This window comes from Petaurus breviceps, unplaced genomic scaffold, assembly GCF_028583685.1.
Source record: "Petaurus breviceps papuanus isolate PSGF00001 unplaced genomic scaffold, PetGlider_PUasm1.0 90731, whole genome shotgun sequence".
Taxonomy (NCBI): domain Eukaryota; kingdom Metazoa; phylum Chordata; class Mammalia; order Diprotodontia; family Petauridae; genus Petaurus; species Petaurus breviceps.
Genome location: NW_027187325.1, coordinates 5,216,245 through 5,233,761, shown reverse-complemented (window position 1 = coordinate 5,233,761; position 17,517 = coordinate 5,216,245). Strand labels below are relative to the sequence as shown.

Genomic DNA, 17,517 nt, shown 5'->3' with positions numbered 1-17,517 from the left:
GACCAACTCCCAGAACAGTAATCTATTCATTGTATTATGTCATCTGTGTTTTCATGCAGAAACAATGCAATTATGGAATGACTTATTTAGATATATTTAGCTTAGGTCTGAATTGCAATCTAGAAGATAAAAGAAAGACAAACAGAAAAATAGCTTACTATTAGTTATCACTTCTCCTTAGGGATTTGTCTCATGAGGAGTACTGTGAGTCAGTGCTGCCAAGAAGCAAGATTCCTCTGGATTCCTATATTTCACCAACAACCTCTCCAGCCTACATCTTATCAAACACCTCGTTTATAGTCTGTCTGTTGTGGGAAAGTTGATATGTCCCATACATGTGCTATGTTCCAAAGTCCAGAACATCCACAATGGACATCAAATCTCCTAGAGCTTTTTACAACCATCCAGAATATAATCATTGCAACAGAAAGTTATTCAAAGTATCTGCTTTTGATAAACTTCTGATAATTTTCTTAGAAGTCACTAATGATATCCTTAGTGTCAAATTCAGCATATTATTTTTAGTTTAGATTCTCTTTGACCTCTCTGTATCAGTTCTATTGAATTCCATCTCCTTCTGGATCTTCTTTCTTCCCAATATATAGCCCTGTCCTACTTTTCTTCTTTAAAAAATATTTATTTATTTTTAGTATTCAACATTCATTTTCACAAGATTTTGAGTTACAAATTTTCTCCCTGTCTCTCCCCAACTCCCACCCCAAGATAGCAATCCTACTGAATACCCCTTCCCCAAATCTGTTCTCTCTTATATCCTCCACCATCACTCGTTAACTTTCTTGTAGGGCAAGATGGATTTCTATACCCCAGGTCCTGTATATCTTATTTACTAGTTGCATGTAAAAACAATTTTCAACATTTGTCTTTAAAACTTTGACTTCCAGATTCTTTCCCTTCTTTCCTCCTCACCCACCCCCACTGGGAAGACAAGCATTTTAATATAGGCTATACATGTGTAGTTATGTACATTTCCATAGTAGTTATATTGTGAAAGACTAACTGTATTTCCCTCCATCTTATCCTGCCTCCCACTTATTCTAATTTCTCCTTTGACCCTGACTCTATTCAAAAGTGTTTGCTTCCAACTACCCTCCCCTCAATCTTCCCTCCCTTCTATCATCCTCCCTCTTATCTCCTACCCCTCTATTTTCCTGTAGGGTAAGATACCCAATTGAGTGTGTATGTTATTCCCTCCTTAAGCCAAATTCAATGAGAGTAAGTTTGACTCATTCCCTTTCACCTTCCTGCACTTCCCCTCCATTGTAACAGTGTTCTCTTTCTTCTCTTTTATGGGATAATTTACCTTATTCTATCTCTCCCTTTGTCCTTCTCCCAATATATTCCTCTCTTACCTCTTAATTTTATTTTTTAGATATCATCCTTTCTTATTCAACTCATCCTGTGCCCTCTGTCTATTTATACATGTACATACATATACACATACTCACATATATAGTTATACACACATACACCCTCCTATACATGCATATATATATGTGTGTATACACATACACTCACACATATATACATATATATTCCCTTCAACTATGCTCATACTGAGAAAAGTCACATGAGTTACAATTATCCTTTTTTTCCATGCAAGAATATAAATAGTTCAACTTTAATAAGTTCCTTATGATTTCTCTTTCCTATTTCTCTTTTCGTGCTTCTCTTGCTTCTTGTATTTGAAAGTCAAATTTTCTGTTCAGTTCTAGGCTTTTCATCAAGAATGCTTGAAATTCCTCTATTTCATTGAATATCCATATTTTCCCCTAAAATATTATACTCAGTTTTTCTGGGTAAGTGATTCTTGGTTTTAATCCTAGCTCATTTGACCTCCAGAATATTATATTCCGAACTCTTTGATCCCTTAATGTAGAAGCTGCTAGATCTTGTGTTATCCTGATTGTGTTTCCACATTACTCAAAATGTTCCTTCCTGATAGCTTGTAATATTTTCTCCTTGACCTGGGAACTCTGGAATTTCGCTATAATATTCCATGGATTTTTCTTTTGGAGATTTTTTTCAAGAGCAGATTGGTGGATTCTTTCCATTTCTATTTTGCCCTCTGGTTGTAGAATATCAGGGCAATTTTGCTTGAAAATTCTTGAAGGATGACATCTAGTTTCTTTTTATGATCATGGCTTTCAGGTAGTCCAATAATTTTAAAATTATCTCTCCTGGATCTATTTTCCAGGTCAGTTGTTTTTTTCCAATGAGATATTTCACATTGCCTTCTATTTTTTCATTTCTCTAGATCTATTTTATAGTATGTTGATTTCTCATAAAGTTATCAGCTTACATTTGCTGCAGTCTAATTTTGAAGGAATTATTCTCTTCAATGAGTTTTTCCTTTTCCATCTGGCAAATTCCACTTTTTAAGGCATTCTTCTCCTCCTTGGGTTTTTGAGTCTCTTTTTTCCATTTCAATTAGTCTATTTTTTAAGGTATTATTTTCTTCAGTATTTTTTTGACTCTCCATTAGCAGGCTGTTGAGTCACTTTTCATGATTTTCTTGCATTATTCTCATTTTTCTTCCCAGTTTTTCCTCCATTTCTTTTACTTGATTTTCAAAATCCTTCTTGAGCTCTTCTATGGCCTACAATGAGCTCATATTTTCCTCAGTAGCTTTTGATGTAGGAGTTTTGACTTTGTCGTGTTCTTCTGGTTCCATGTTTTGATCTACTTTGTCCCCCCAAAATATTCTATGATCTGATTGCACTTCCGCTGTTTGCTCATGTTCCAATCAATTACTTGACTTTTGAATTCTTTGCCACAATAGAACTCTGCTTCCAGAGTGGAGAGAGCTGTGTCCCAAATTTCTGGGTTTTTTTGAAGCTGTTGTCAGAGCTATGGGGAGGGTGCCCTCTCTAGAGCCAACACAATCTCTGGCATGCTAGCATTCTACATCCCAGGACCACCACCCAAGACTGTAACCCAGATCCAAGCAGGTCAAAGCAATTACCTTCTCAATGGTCACTTGGTACCCCTATGACCTCTGCAGGCCAGGAGGTCCAGAGGCAGTCACACTGTGGCAGCTGCAGCTGCCACCATCTCTGCTGCCTCAGGGGCAAGGGGTGGCCCAAGCTCTTCTCTCACTCAGTTCCATCAGGGTTCCCCACTGACCTTTTACTTTTTCCTTGGTGTTTATGGGTTAAGAACTCTGGAAACTGCCACAGCTGCTGGTGATTCACTCTCCTGAAGTCTACTCCAGCCAGTCTGTGCTGTGAGTCTGGGCTGGTGTGTTCAACTATCAGCCTGGTGGGATAGACCCTTTTTGTCAGCCTGCCAGGGTGCCTTCAGCAGGAGATTTTTTTCTCTCTATCACTTTGTGGGTTCTGTAGCTCTAAAATTTTTATAGAGGCATTTTTTTTACAGGTATTAGAGTTGGCTGGAGTAGAAGCTCAAGTAAGTTCCTGCCATCTTGGCTCTGGCCCCTACTTTTCTTCTTCTTCTTCTCTTTTTTTTTTTTTTGCTTTTTGGAGGGGAGAGGGCAGGGCAATTGGGGTTAAGTGACTTGCCCAAGGTTTCATGGCTAGTAAGTGTTAAGTGTCTGAGGTCAGATTTGAATTCAGGTTCTTCTGACTCTAGGGCCAGCACTCTATTCACTGTGCCACCTAGCTGGCCCTCCTACTATTCTGCTTAATTCTCTAGTGATTGCTTCTCCAATCCTGTGTACTCTCACCTGCTCCTAAAGGTATGTTTTAACCAAGGTTCTATTCTTGGTCTTAAACTCTTTTCCTCTCTACATTTTATCTCAGGACAATATTATTAGGTCCTCCCAGAACTTGACCTATCAACTTTATGTGTGTGAATCCCAATTCCAAATTTACATGCCAGAAGTCAGAAAAAAGAGTTAATTTTAGGAAAAAAATAATAAAGTCAATTTCAGACATGATAAATTTGAAGTACCATATTGCTGAGCCTCTGAGAAATAAAAAGATTTTCCTAAAATCACACCAATAAGAAATAGCAGAACTAGAATTCGAACCCAACTCTTTTAACTCTAGGTCCAGTGGTCTTTCTTCTATAGTGTAGTTTGTTTACTTTTAATTACAATGTCTTAATCAACCTCAACAAATATTGCTAATTGATGACAAAATGTGTCTATTGTTTGGATAACCCAAAAATTGTGCTGGGATATTTTGAAAAAATCTCTCTGATCATGAATACTTCAATGCTATATGAAAGTAATGTTTTAAAAATTAGCAAGCCTTTATTTAATGTCTTCACTTTCTCTCCACCTGCCTCTACTGGGTGTGTTTGGATATGTCTGGGTGTGTGTGCATTTATCAAAATTATTATAACTCAACAATTTTGGTGAAAATAGACAGTGCTTTGAACCATATGCATTTGTAGATATAACTTAATAAATTTAGATTGCGACATGGAATGAACTTTGAGATCAAGTTTAACCCCCCTTGTTTCAAAGTGGAGAATATTTATGCCATAAATTTTATGTTATTTGCCTAAGATCACATTGAACACATTTTTACTATGTGGCAGCCACATAGTGTACCATTATATAGGACATCATTTTAGAGCTAGTAAGTAAGTAACTTCAGAGGTCACCTGGCCCAGATTCCTAGTTTTGTAGATGGAGAAAGAGAAGACCAGAGAGATTCAATAATGTGTTAAGGTTATAATGCAGAGACTGACAGAGTTGGGATTCAAACCTAGGTCTCCCAATTCCCCCTCCAGTATTCTTAAAATGGGCTATGCCATTGAGAGCTATGTCAAATTTCTAAACACAGTGAAAAACTCATCCCCTTATAAAGCATAGATCTGAAAGGGCCAGACTTCCTCTGATCTAATTATCCACTTTGAACAGTCTTAATCTTAACTGTCAGAGAGACAAATGCACCTTTTTCATTAGTATCTCCCAAACAAAATCTCTTCACAGTAATCGATTCCAGTACCTAACAACCCTTTTCTTCTAGTCTGTTTTTACTTGTTTTGTAATAGCTCTCTCCTGCTATCTTTTTCTATCCTTCTTCCCTTAGAGGAAAGAAAGAATATGGTACTATTGGCATCTTTCCATGATGTGTGAAGCAGTTGTACAAAATTTAAACAAATATCACGGATGGCTTAACTGAAATAAATCTCTGGGAATGTGAGGTTCTAGTCACAATTTTGCTACCCATCAGAGTTGGGAACAGAGAGGGCAAGGAAAGTAACCCTCACAAATGACATGAGTAATTCTAATCACGCACATAAAGAGAAATAATGGTGGAGATATTTTGTTTCCTTCTCTGTAAAGCAAAAGAGAAATGCAATGAATGATGTCATATGAAAACCACACATTGTTTTTCACCTTTTCTATAAATTTTTATTGCACATTCCCAGAGCTGGTTAAAGAAAAAAAAAAGAGGCTGGCCTTGTGTCCAAAGATTAAAGTGGATAATGCTTTTATTTATTAATCTCTCCCACTCTTTTGTAACCAGATGTCACAGTTGGTATCTCTGGCTGCTACTGATGATCATTTCCATGGGTTTTCTAAGAGTAACTGTCATGTCAGAACAGTATATGAAATGCATGAGTTTTTTAGGGGAAATATATATCCCACTTGTCTTTAGACCCAAGTGATAAAAACCAAATCATTCTTTTGTGAGTGAAATGCCTACTGAGCTTCAGGACAGAAGACTAGCATCTCTTGTTTGCTTCTGGGGTAGGATTCACCTACAGGCATCAGGCCTCCTCCTGGTTATGGCTCCAAGGCAAGCCATAACCCGAAGGAAGGATAAAACAGATTAGAGACCTATTGTCTTCTGAATTAGGATCGCAATTGAATGCTTTCACTGATGCCATCCTGGATTACTTTCTGATCTCTCAGACTGTGAACTCTGTTTACAAGCCAAGATCTAAGTAAGGTGCCTTTCGGTTTGCTCCTCAGTGACAATTCACCTTTCTGCTTTCGGGCTGCCTCTGGTATTTGTAAAATCCTTCTGAAATAGCTGGATTCTCCTTCCTCAATAGTTTCGACTTGCTGCTGTTCACACCCAGCTGTGATTCCAATTTCATTAGAAGAGAGAAAGAACTTATCAAATAAAATAAAAATAACAAAGCAAAGTGAAAACTGACCCTAAAAAATAAGAATGATGGGCTGGATTTATCCTCCAGATCTCTACTTTTTCCTATTCCAGCAGCAACTAGTGGCAAATTAATTGCCCAGAGATGTGATGTAACAAATACTTTCAACTTGTTTAAATCATTGTCCTCACCCATCTACTATCATAGCCAACACTCATGACTCACTTTGATGGCTTTTTCTTGGCAGAGTCCTGCCTTTCCTCAGCAAGAACTGCAGCACATTAACAGCTTGGGAAAAGAGTGTGAAGTGACTCAATTCTGCTGTCACTTTCCATCATAGAAGAGTTGGAGTTGGAAAGGTTTGAGGGTGTGTTTTTTAAAATTACAAGTTTCTGTGTAAAATGAATTATGATGACTGACCTGAAATTAGGAATAGAAGAGATCTATTGATGATATTTACAATTCCTTTCTCCCAAAAGAAAGGCAAATAAACAAACCAAAAGCCTAACTACAAACAATCTGGAGTTTTATTAGCATTTTCCTTGGGGGAGGGCGGTAAATAATACATTTCATGGCCTCTGCCCAAATCCTGGAGATGTTTGTAACCACAAGAAACCACATCAAAAGAGTCTTTATAAATTGAAGATAATGACAGCAACTCATTTTCTCCTTTTTCTCTGTGGGAGTCCAAGGGATTAATGATCTTAGTGGAATTGACAGCCAGCAAGTTAAAGAAAAATCTTTGAAGCTATGCATATAGGATGATAAAAGCTTTGGAGGTAAATGGGAAAATGGTGAAAGTATAATGATGAGTTTTCAAAAAAAACTCACTTAAAAATCATCTATTTATTAAAAATGTTATCTATTGTAGCTCTTTCGGTGGTAGCAAAGAACTAAAAATCAGGGAGATGTCCATTTGGGGAATGGTTGTACAAGTTGTGGTATTTGATTGGGATGGAATACTATTGTACTATAAGAAATGAAAAGAAGAATGGTTTCAGAAGAGAAAAAAAAAAACCAAAAAATTTGGGAAGACTTACATGAACGGATACAGAGTGAAGTGACCAGAACTAGAACATTGAACATAGTAACAGCAACAATGATCAACTGTGAAAGCCTTTTATCAAGACAATGATCCAAGAAAATTCCAAAGAACCCATGATGAAAAATGCTAACCAGTTGCAGAGAAAGAACTAAAGAACTTTACGATTGAAGCATATTGGGGCGGCCGCATAGCGAGTAAGAACACAGGCCCCAGTGTCAGGAAGACCTGGGGGATCGAATCCAGGCTCAGACACTTAGCATCCACCCAGAAACACCTGGATGTGTAACCTTGAGCAAGTTACTTAACCCCAATTGCTTCAAAAAAAAAAGATTGAAGCATATTTTTAAACTTTAATTTTTGCATTTATTTTGCATTTGTTATATCACATCTCTGGGTAATTAATTTGCCCCTAGTTGCTGCTGGAATAGTAAAAGTTAGAGACCTGGAGGATAAATTCAGCCCATCATTCTTATTTTTCAGGTCTAGTTTTCATTTTGATTTCTTATTTTTATTTGACTAATATGGAAATGTTTTGCATGACTTCACATGAATAATTGATATCATATACTTTGCTTTCTCAAGGGGTGAGGGAGGAGGAAAACAGAGGGAAAGAATTTGGAAATCAAAATTTAATAAGAAAATGAATGTTAAAATTTTTCAACATAACTAAGAAATATTTAATTAAACAAAATATATTAAAATAAATGTCTATGTGTCTATGTATCTATTAGTTGATGTTTTGTCAAACATCCTGTGGTAGGTATTGCAAATAGAATTTCCATTTGACAGAAAAAGACACAAAATTTCAGAGAATTTGAGTGACTTGCCCACAATCACATAAGAAAAGTCAAAACCAGTCAAACTGGAACTCCTGATATATCCACTATGGCCAGTGTTCCTTCCATTATTAGTGAAGGCATTTGAAAAAAACCCACAAAACCAAATGGTTATGAAGAAAAGTGTTGACACAAAATAATATTTTGCTCATTACCGACAAAAATGACTTAGCTGGTAAATATTAACTGCAGTACAGAAATAACCACACCAAGATATGTACAGATATTCTTAATCTATTGTTTTCTGTAAGGAATTTCATATTTCCTAAACTTAGTGCAAGAAAAATGCTCACCTAACTATTTTACTCTATAACATTAGCCAACTCAATCATAATGACATATGTTTTGAAGGTTTTCATGCCAAGTAGCTCAGTGTGGGAGTATTCTGTGCTTAGTTAGTATAGCCTGATAAAACTGAGAGGAAGAGAAATGCAAAACCATTTGAATATACATCATTGAGCTCGAATTCTTAGTTCAAACTCAATATCATTTGATTGGGAAAACTAAATAAATACATTCAGATTAAATGAACTAGAAGAAGGGATTTGTATTGTTTACCTGAGAAGTTAAGAAATGTTTCAACTTAATTGATTATTCAATGTTAAAACAAATTTTATAAAAAATAAAGCTAGCTTGGGGAAGGGAAACAGCAGAGTATAGTAGAAAAATATTGAATTTCAAATCAAATGATCTATATTTAAAGCCCACCTCTACTACTTACTCCGTATGTTGTATTTAAAATATGTTTATTTCCCACAAGCCTAACTCTTCTGGAAGTTTCTTCCATAAAAAGATACAGACAGTATTGTTCAGTGGAAAGAACATTAAGCTTGTCAAATCACCTGAGTTGGAATTCTGGAGTCCTTAATTTATTACATTATTCTAGAGTTGTTACTTCTTATCTGAATTGCAGATTATTCATTTTAAAAATAATAGTGTTTATGTAAATTTTATATCAGGAATTCCTTCTCACTTAAAGGGGATAGGTACACTTTGAGGGGGCACTCATATATAAGGCTTGCTGTTGTAACCTAAATTATCTGGCACTCCTTCAATGATAAGCAAGGGTTTTAAGGCATTCATTCACAATATTTCAAATATAGAAACAATGTTATTTATCCATCAAAAGACTCAGGAAGTATTTATATATAAATCCATGATGTTGACAATTCATGCTCCTCCCTTCCCCTAGGATCCCCTTTCTAAAAAAGTTTCGGAGGTGTTTATCTATCTATCTATCTATCTATCTATCTATCTATCTATCTATCTATCTATCTATCTATCTATCTATCTATTTATTTTGTGGCTATCCTGAGTAGGGCTTCAGAAATTGGTGGAGGTTTGTCTTACTCATCATTTTTTAGCTCCTTGAATTCCCTACTTCCTCTGGTTCATAATATGTTTTCTGAGCCACTGAGTTGACCTCTTCATTTTACAGATGAAGAACCAAGGGATGATAAAGTTTGAGCGATTTGTCCTAGGTCAGACAGCTAGTAAGTGTCTAAGGCTATATTCAAACTGAGATCTTCCAGATGCCAAGTCTAGTACTCTAACCATTATGCTACCTAGTACCAGCTTACCTGCGATGTCAAACCATGGAAACAAACTAGTTAATGATGCAAGGCAATGATATAAGACTTGTCACAAAATCCTTTATATTTATGCTAAATGACTCATGTGATATATACATGCTTTATGTTTTAAGAAAGGAGAATTAATTGAAGGGTGTATCAATCAAGGAAATCTTGATGGTGGAAACAATTCTTGTTATGGGTCAGACTGGTAGATTATGTTTAAAAGTAGAGTGTTAGAAGGAGGATAGCCTATGGAACTGGCAATAATTATATTTGCCAGGTCAATGAATTTAACTATTAAGAATGAAAATTGATTAGACTCATGAGAGGCAGTGTATCTCCAAAATATTTTCATCACTTCTGTTATGGTTGAATTGGAAAGTAATTATACATCTAACAATAATGTCCCTCTTAGGACCTATTACAATTGGCTTTCCCATTGTACCTGTTGAGCCTAAAAGCCCAGTTGGATTTAATACCTATTCAATCAATATGGCCAAGATACTCTATGAGGATTTTTTCATGAAACAAAAATATGTGAAACATGGCAATTGTTCATTATGGTCCTGTAGCATCCATTGCTATTGGACTATGCAATATTGGATAATATTTGAATGTTATTGTTATTTAGCTTTTCATACATTTATATCTTCTATTGATAAATGTAATAGCCTATAAAAAGCAGTCAGTTTTGTTTCTTATATCTCTTTGTATTAATACCCAACCCAACTCACTCCCATGTGCAATGCCCATCATAGTATCTTACCCAAAAAAAGATATGCAAAAGGGATAATACATTGTCCTCATTATTTAGGAGTTTATAATCTAGTTTTGGGTGAGGAAGAATGTAAATGACTCATGTACACACACACACACACCCCAGCTAGGTGGTACAGCGAATAGAACACTGACCTAGGAATCAGGAGGACCTGTGTTCAATCCCAGTCTCAGACAGTTGACACTTACTGACTGTGATCCTAGGCAAGTCATTAAACCCTGATGGCCTTGCCAAAAACAACAATAGCAAAGAATTTGTAAAGAAGAACTTATTGTCAGTCAGTCAATAAATATTTCTTAAATTCCTTCTATGTGCCAGACACTGAGCTAAGTATTTGACTAAGCCTATTCTGCATGGGACAACCATGAAAAACTTCAAAAAAGGAGATGGATTTGAAATTCATGAAATGTGGGCAGAATTACAGCAACATTGTAAATAGTAAATACTTAATGAATGCTATTAAAATGAATTGTTTGCATCATTTTTATTGGATTGGCAAGTGCATCTAATCAAACAATTGTTTCCTTTATTGGTGAGGGTGGGAGGAAGGAGGAGTTTGACTACAGTATTTAAATCCACCAGATCCAGGAGTCATTTTAGGTGTTTCTTCTGATATCAGTAGCTTCTGGCACTCAGTAAATACTCACTAAATGAATCAAATTGATGCAGTACTGTAATGGGAAAGGGAATTTGAAGATCTTCCCTGCCCCTTAATAGACCTGGGGGGGTGGTGTTTGATGACCTCCCCTGCTGTGAAGATAATCTCTGCTCCCTGATAGGCTGAGTGTGGTCACATGGAGCCTGTTGTGGGAGGAGTTTACTGAGGAGAAGCAGAGCCCACAGAGAAGCTGGTAGAGAGCTAGCCAGACAATTGGAGACAGCTGGGGACAGAGGAGCTTAGGCAAGGAGATAGAGAGTTTTGTGAGTAAATATTGATCTAATATTGGCTCCTGGGAAGGCTAAAGGATGGCATGGCTCTCAGCATTATTATGGTTTCTAAATATCTTTGGCATTTCAGCTTACTGGTTTTGGGATTCAGTTTTCTGGTGTCTAAATAAATCCTTCAACTTTATCGTCTATCTGGAGGGTTTGACATATTTTGCAATCAAACATCATGCACTAGTTGTAGTTACACTCTCTGTTGTGATAGTGGGTGCTGTAAATATTGCATTGTTGCTACAAGTACTGAGTGAAGTCCTCATCAATAAGTTAGAAATAAGTATCAAACAGCTGATTTGTGTTGTTACTTCACTACATAATTCCCTAGCTCATAGTCCTTTTCATCTAATATGGATAGCACCTGTGATTTCACTGGTATAGAGAATGTCTAAGTGATAAAACTCCCTTTATCCTTTCTGGTCAACACTGTGTCTGCAACTTTTAGGCAAAGAGGGTTGTGTAGTACACAGAGTAATTAAATGACTTGCATAGGATCATGCAACCAGAATTTCACCAACAGGACTTGAACTCAGATCTTCCTGAATTGAATATTATCTTTCTATCCACTAAGCCCTACCTTCTCCTATGGAGATGATGCTAAAAGCTATACTAAGCACAATCAGTGAGATTAATGTATACAACTCTAAATCTCCAGGAAAATGCATTTGTATTTATAGTAATGTTTTTCTACCATTTCTGGAAAATTTAAATCTACTAAATTTCCCTGATCCATTGAAGTGGTATAATCCCTTCCTATCCCTGTCATTGGTTTAGCAGTGAAGCATGTGTGTTTCAAGAGCTGAATTAAAAACACAACTCAGTCACTGCTATCTAGTGTCTATTTTTATTACAATTTGTGCTGTTATCATATGGCAAAGTTTCACTGGGGTTAAGAGAGTAGACTGAAAAAGAGAAACTATGCCACAACTTAATTGAAGTGTCTTATAGAAATCATTCATTCTGCCTCCTTTTCCTTATTAGTTGACTCTATCTCCTCATTTTTGGAGAAAATCTCTGCCTCTCTCCCAACTTATTGTTCTGAATCTCCTGAAAATGAGATTGGAGTGAAAAGGATAGTTTTGCATTAGAATTAGATCAACTCTATCTTTATATATCTCCCCATTGAAAAAGTGACAAAGCCAGGGAGAACTGAGAAGTGGGTGCCAGAAGCATGTCAATCTGGTTCAGCAACTAGAGCAATTGGAAACACATTGCAATGATTGAACTTTGCAGTATTCCTCAAGTTGTCCCTTGTTCTCTAGCATAAACAAGAATGAAAACAAAACAAAAATAGTCAGAAAAACCATTGCAAGTTCCTTTCAGTATGGAACCACTTGATAACCAACCACCTCCATTGAGGCTGGTTCAGTCAGAGACTAGCCCCTAACCCAGCTCCTAATCTACCTTGTCCCCAGTAATGGTAAGCAAAGAAGTACTAGTGTCTTGTTTTAGCTACTTAAGTATTTAGCACCTCGTTTTAGGCCCTTGTGATTTGAAGGTGGGAAGAATTTGCTGATGAAACAGGAAGGGGTAAAACAGGAAGGAGAATCACAATATATAAGGAGGAGCACAGCTGGGACAGAGCAGAACTGAGAAGGGGAACCATTGTGGAGGCTGGGCACTCTGTTTGTCTGTTCTGATGTGTTCGTGATACTTTGTACAGAAGCCATGGGACCTTACTGGAAGCCCTGAAAGAAGATTTTCTTATCGTCTCTTTACAGAAGTCCTGCAGGAGGGTTTCATTGATCCTGGGACTATACTGACAATTTGTGTTGAATTCTCTGACTTTGTTTGCAGGTTTGTATTAAGTTCTCCGATCTTGTTTTTGGGTCTCTGTTGATTTCACAGGCAGATAGGGAGTCAATGATGGTGCCGGCAATGTGTGTGAATATTGTTTTGGCTCTATTAAGCTTTGTCTTCCCAGAAACAGAAACTGCAAAGGAGTTGAGGTGGAATGGAGACTGTGAGCGTCAATATGGAATGGGAACTGGATGAGGAGCTGTACAAGGAACTGGACAAGGAGCTGAGAGCTGCCTGCCCGTGAACCCAGGGAGCTGGACCCATGAAAGAAGAACCATAGATTTTGGGAGTCAACCTTGAGCCAAGATGAAAAGACCTCTCCTTGGGTACTTAGTGCTGACTGACAGGATCATGAGTCACTATGATCTAGGGGTGGGAGAACTTTGTACTCTGTACCAGGTACTCCTTAAGGATGATTGAGTTAAAGATGATTGGAAACTAATCTCTAATCAAGAAGAAAGAAGACTTTTTTGACTGAAAGATTAAGACAATGTGATTTAGGGGTGGGAAAACTTAGACCTTTGTACTTTGTGTCCCTTAAGGGAGATTGTTCCTTAAGGATGATTGGGTTAAGGACTTATTAAATGATATCTTCTGTTTAAAACTATGTGCCACTTCAAGTGAAAACTAAGTGACCACTTTAGTGATAAGTTTTGTTATATCATTGTCAATGCTGTACTTGGTTTTCTGTGAATGTTTTGCTTTAGTTTACTACTGAATAAATAGAGAGTTCAATATACTATATGATAAGAACCTTAGAGCTGTTCACAGCAGCAGTCCTCTGGAAATCTGCACATGCTTGGCTTTACACCCCCAGAAATCCCTTCACTTTTCTGAAGCATATTCTCTTTTTGGCTAACAGCAGTTTTGAAGTCCCAGGATCATTAAAAGTGATGATCTGATTTCTAACCTGACTATACAGGCAGTTAGAAGTGCTCTGTAGATATTTCCTAGCTGGAATAATATAAATAAATTGATCAAGTAAGCAAATATTTACTAAATATTTACTGTGAAAAGTTTCAAAGGCCAAATAATGGTTCATGAACTGGAAGACCATGAAACCTAGTTGGAGAGAGATGACATATGAACATGAAACAGCTAAAAAACATAACATGGTGAATAAATAAGTACCAATGGGGTGGTATAGACAGTAAATCCACTAGTAAATCAGGTGAGGTAGGGCATGCTATGGGATAGATAGTACAGGAAGGTGTCATAGAGAAGGTGGAATTTGAACTAATCTTTGATCTGTTTGCTGTGATGTTTATACTTAACAAAAACATCTTGAATGGTTTTGTTTCTCTGTGAGCTTAATTACTTCAAGGAAGTCTTCCTGCAAACATCTGGTAAATGTTATTGCTGCCTACGTAACTCTAAACATTGAAAGGAATAGAGTTATGTTTTGTCTGCCATCATCCTCATTCATTGGGATAATTCCTTTTCCCCCATCCCCTAACAAATGTGTTTAAAAGAATGATGTGCCCTGCCAACTACCTTCCATTGAGCAAATTTAAAACAACTCCTTCAAACTTTCTAAACCCTAATCTATCTATACATAATTTCATAGTCCAGCAAGACAATTTCCTACATTAGTCATATACTAAAATGTATGTCTCTTCATTTTGTGTTTTGTATCTCTTTATCAGTTTCATTCTTTTTGGATTCATTCCTTGTAATTATTTTGATTAGGTTTCTAAAGTCTAAGTTGCTTTTTCTCTATATTTTTATTTTATAACCAATTGTGCTGACTCTTCTTATTTCATTCTGTATCAATTAAAAAGGTCCTCCCAGTTTCTTTTGAAAGTATGCGTTTGTTATTTTTTTATGACATGACAATATTCTATTACATTCAATACCAAAATTTGTTCAGCCATTCTAAAAGAGAAGGACACCCCCTTAAGTTTGCAGTTTTTGACTATCATAGAAGGAGTTAACATAGATATTTTTATAAGAAAGTTCCTTTTTTCCCCTTTCTTTGATTTTGGCTATTTTTCTTGGGCATTTGGTTGTAATGCCAAGCAAAGGCAACTTCCCAAGGTTCAAAATACCAGAATAGGTGCTCTCCATTTTATTCAGTGACAAGTTAAGAACAGAGAGAATCAACATATAGCATAATTCAAAATACAGAATTTACCAAGTGTGATATTAATCAAGTACTACCCCACCCCTGGACATTACATTCATTTAATCAGTCACAAAGTCCCTCTTCTAAATACTACTCCACCCCTAGGCTGTACCTTCATTTCCTCCATCACAAAGCCCCTCTTCTCAAATGGAGATTAGTTTCCAATCATAAGTAAAGTACATTCATTTGTTAAATCACAGAGCACAAAAGAGTCAAAAGTTCCCCACCCTTGGATCAAAATTGAATCTGCCCCAGAGTTATAACAAGCTTAAGCACAGCATTTAATACCCAAATGGAGGTCTTTTCTTCATCTTGACATGAGGCAAGTTCTCAGCAATCTTTTTTTCTGGGGAGACAAGGCTTAGCAAGGCCACAAGATACATTGTCAGTGTCTTAATTAATTCATTCTGTGTCTGCAGAACAGTCCTAGGACCCCTGAAAACATTAGCAAAACCCCCTTCTAGGATTTCTGTAAACATACAACAAGAAAATCCTTCTTCAGGGCTTCTGAACCAACAGCAAGGTTTTAAGACCTCTGCAACAACAGGACTGTCCTTCACCAGTGGACAGAATTCACTCTCTGTCTGCAGAATAGTCTCAGTAGCTCTAAACCAACAGCAAGTTTCCCAGACCTCTGCAACAACAGGACTGTCTTTCACCAGTGGACAAATCTGGCAAAACAACATCAAAACAGACAGACAAAGTACCAACATAACAGCCATGTCTCCTCAGTTCTTGGCAGCTCTGGGTGGCAGCTCTCAAAATCTTGGGCAATTCAAAGTTGCCCTCAGCAATCCTCTCAGTCTCTCTCTGGCTCCAAGGTGCTGCTTCCAAAAAAGTTCTTCTGCCTCTCCCTTTTCTTGTATCTCTCTAAATTTACATCACCAGCTCCTCCCAGTTTAGCCCTCTCTTTTCACGTCAACAAGTCCATCCCACAAGTGGGATTCACAAGCTCTTGGTTTTAACACAACCAAACCAAAAACCAATCCAATACAGGGGGATCTTTAAATTCCATTCCTATTACAGTGGTATAAATTTCTCACAAGGTATGCAGATGTTTGTAACTTTCCAGACGTGGTTCCAAATTGCTTTCCAGAATAGCAGCATCATTTACAGTTCTACCTACTATTTACTGCTGTACCTGTCTTCTCATAGTCCTTCCAGCATTTGCCATTTTCCTAATTTATCCTCATTGCCAGTCTGATAGGTGTGAAGTAGAACTTCAAAGTGTGCTCTAAATTGAATTTCTCTAATAATTAATGATTTAGCGCATTTTTTTCATTAGTGTTGCTAGTTTGGATTTCCTTGAAAAGTACTCTTTCATATCTTTTGACCATTTGCCTTTTAGTCTTATAAGTTTGAATCAGTTCCATATATGTCTTCGATACATAGCCTTTATCAGAAACATTTGTTGCAAAAATGTTTTTCCAGTTGCTAGTATTCTTTCTAATTTTTACTATACTAAATTTGTTGGCTCAAAAACTTTTTAAATGTTATACAATCAAAATTATTTATTTAATCTTGTGTAATCTCTTTCACTAGTTCAGTCATGAACTCCCCTTATCCATAGATCCAAAAGTCTAAGTTCTTCTTTGCTTTTCTAATTGTTTATAATGTAACTTTTCATATGTAGGTCGTATATCCATTTGAAGCTTATATCAGTTTACAATGTGAGGTTTTGGTCCAGGTTTCCTGGAAGATATTGTTGAATATTGAGTAACTTATCCATTAACTGTGATCCTTGGGTTTATCAGACTCTATAGTACTACACTTGTTCACTTCTCAAAGTTGTGTATCTGATCTTTTTCATTGATTGACGTCTTTCTTTTTTTAAACTAGTACCATGTGGTTTTAATGGTTACTTACATTTAGTACAATTTTGCATGTGATACTGAATGATCTCCTTCTTTCTATTTTTCATATGATTTTACCCTAGAGATTCTTGATGGTTTTTTTCCCTTCATATTAGTTCTAGTTCTATATTCTTTTTGGTGTTTGTTACATTATTGAATCCATAAATTAATTCAGGCTTGCTGTTGTTGTTAATTACTCATATCTGAGTCTGTGACCACATTTGGGATTTCTTTGGAAAAGATACTGGAGTGCTTTGCCATTTCCTTCTCCAGCTCATTTTTTGGATGAGGTAACTGAGGGAAACGAGGTTAAATAATGTATTAAGTGTCTTAGTCTGGATTTGAACTCAGATCCTCTTGACTCCAGGGCCTGCACTCCATCCAATGCACCAAACTATTTGCCCATTAATTCAAGTAGTTTTATTATTTTTATTATATTGATTAAAACTATCTACCAGCAATGAAAGATTCTACAATTATTTGGGACTTCATTTACTTTTTTCAAAAACTGTTTTATAT

The 17,517-nt window shown here is 36.5% G+C and overlaps 1 long non-coding RNA gene across 2 annotated transcripts; it reads left to right on the top strand.

Moving 5' to 3' along the window:
* Positions 1-11,131: 11,131 nt before the first annotated feature.
* On the top strand, positions 11,132-14,793 carry LOC138145210 (uncharacterized). 2 transcript variants are annotated; one of them, XR_011164144.1, is made up of 3 exons: positions 11,132-11,202; positions 12,884-13,017; positions 13,145-14,793. It is a non-coding gene; the product is annotated as an uncharacterized lncRNA (long non-coding RNA). The 2 variants fall into 2 exon arrangements; XR_011164145.1 differs by having other exon boundaries at positions 11,147-11,202; positions 12,942-13,017.
* The last annotated feature ends 2,724 nt before the right edge of the window (positions 14,794-17,517 follow it).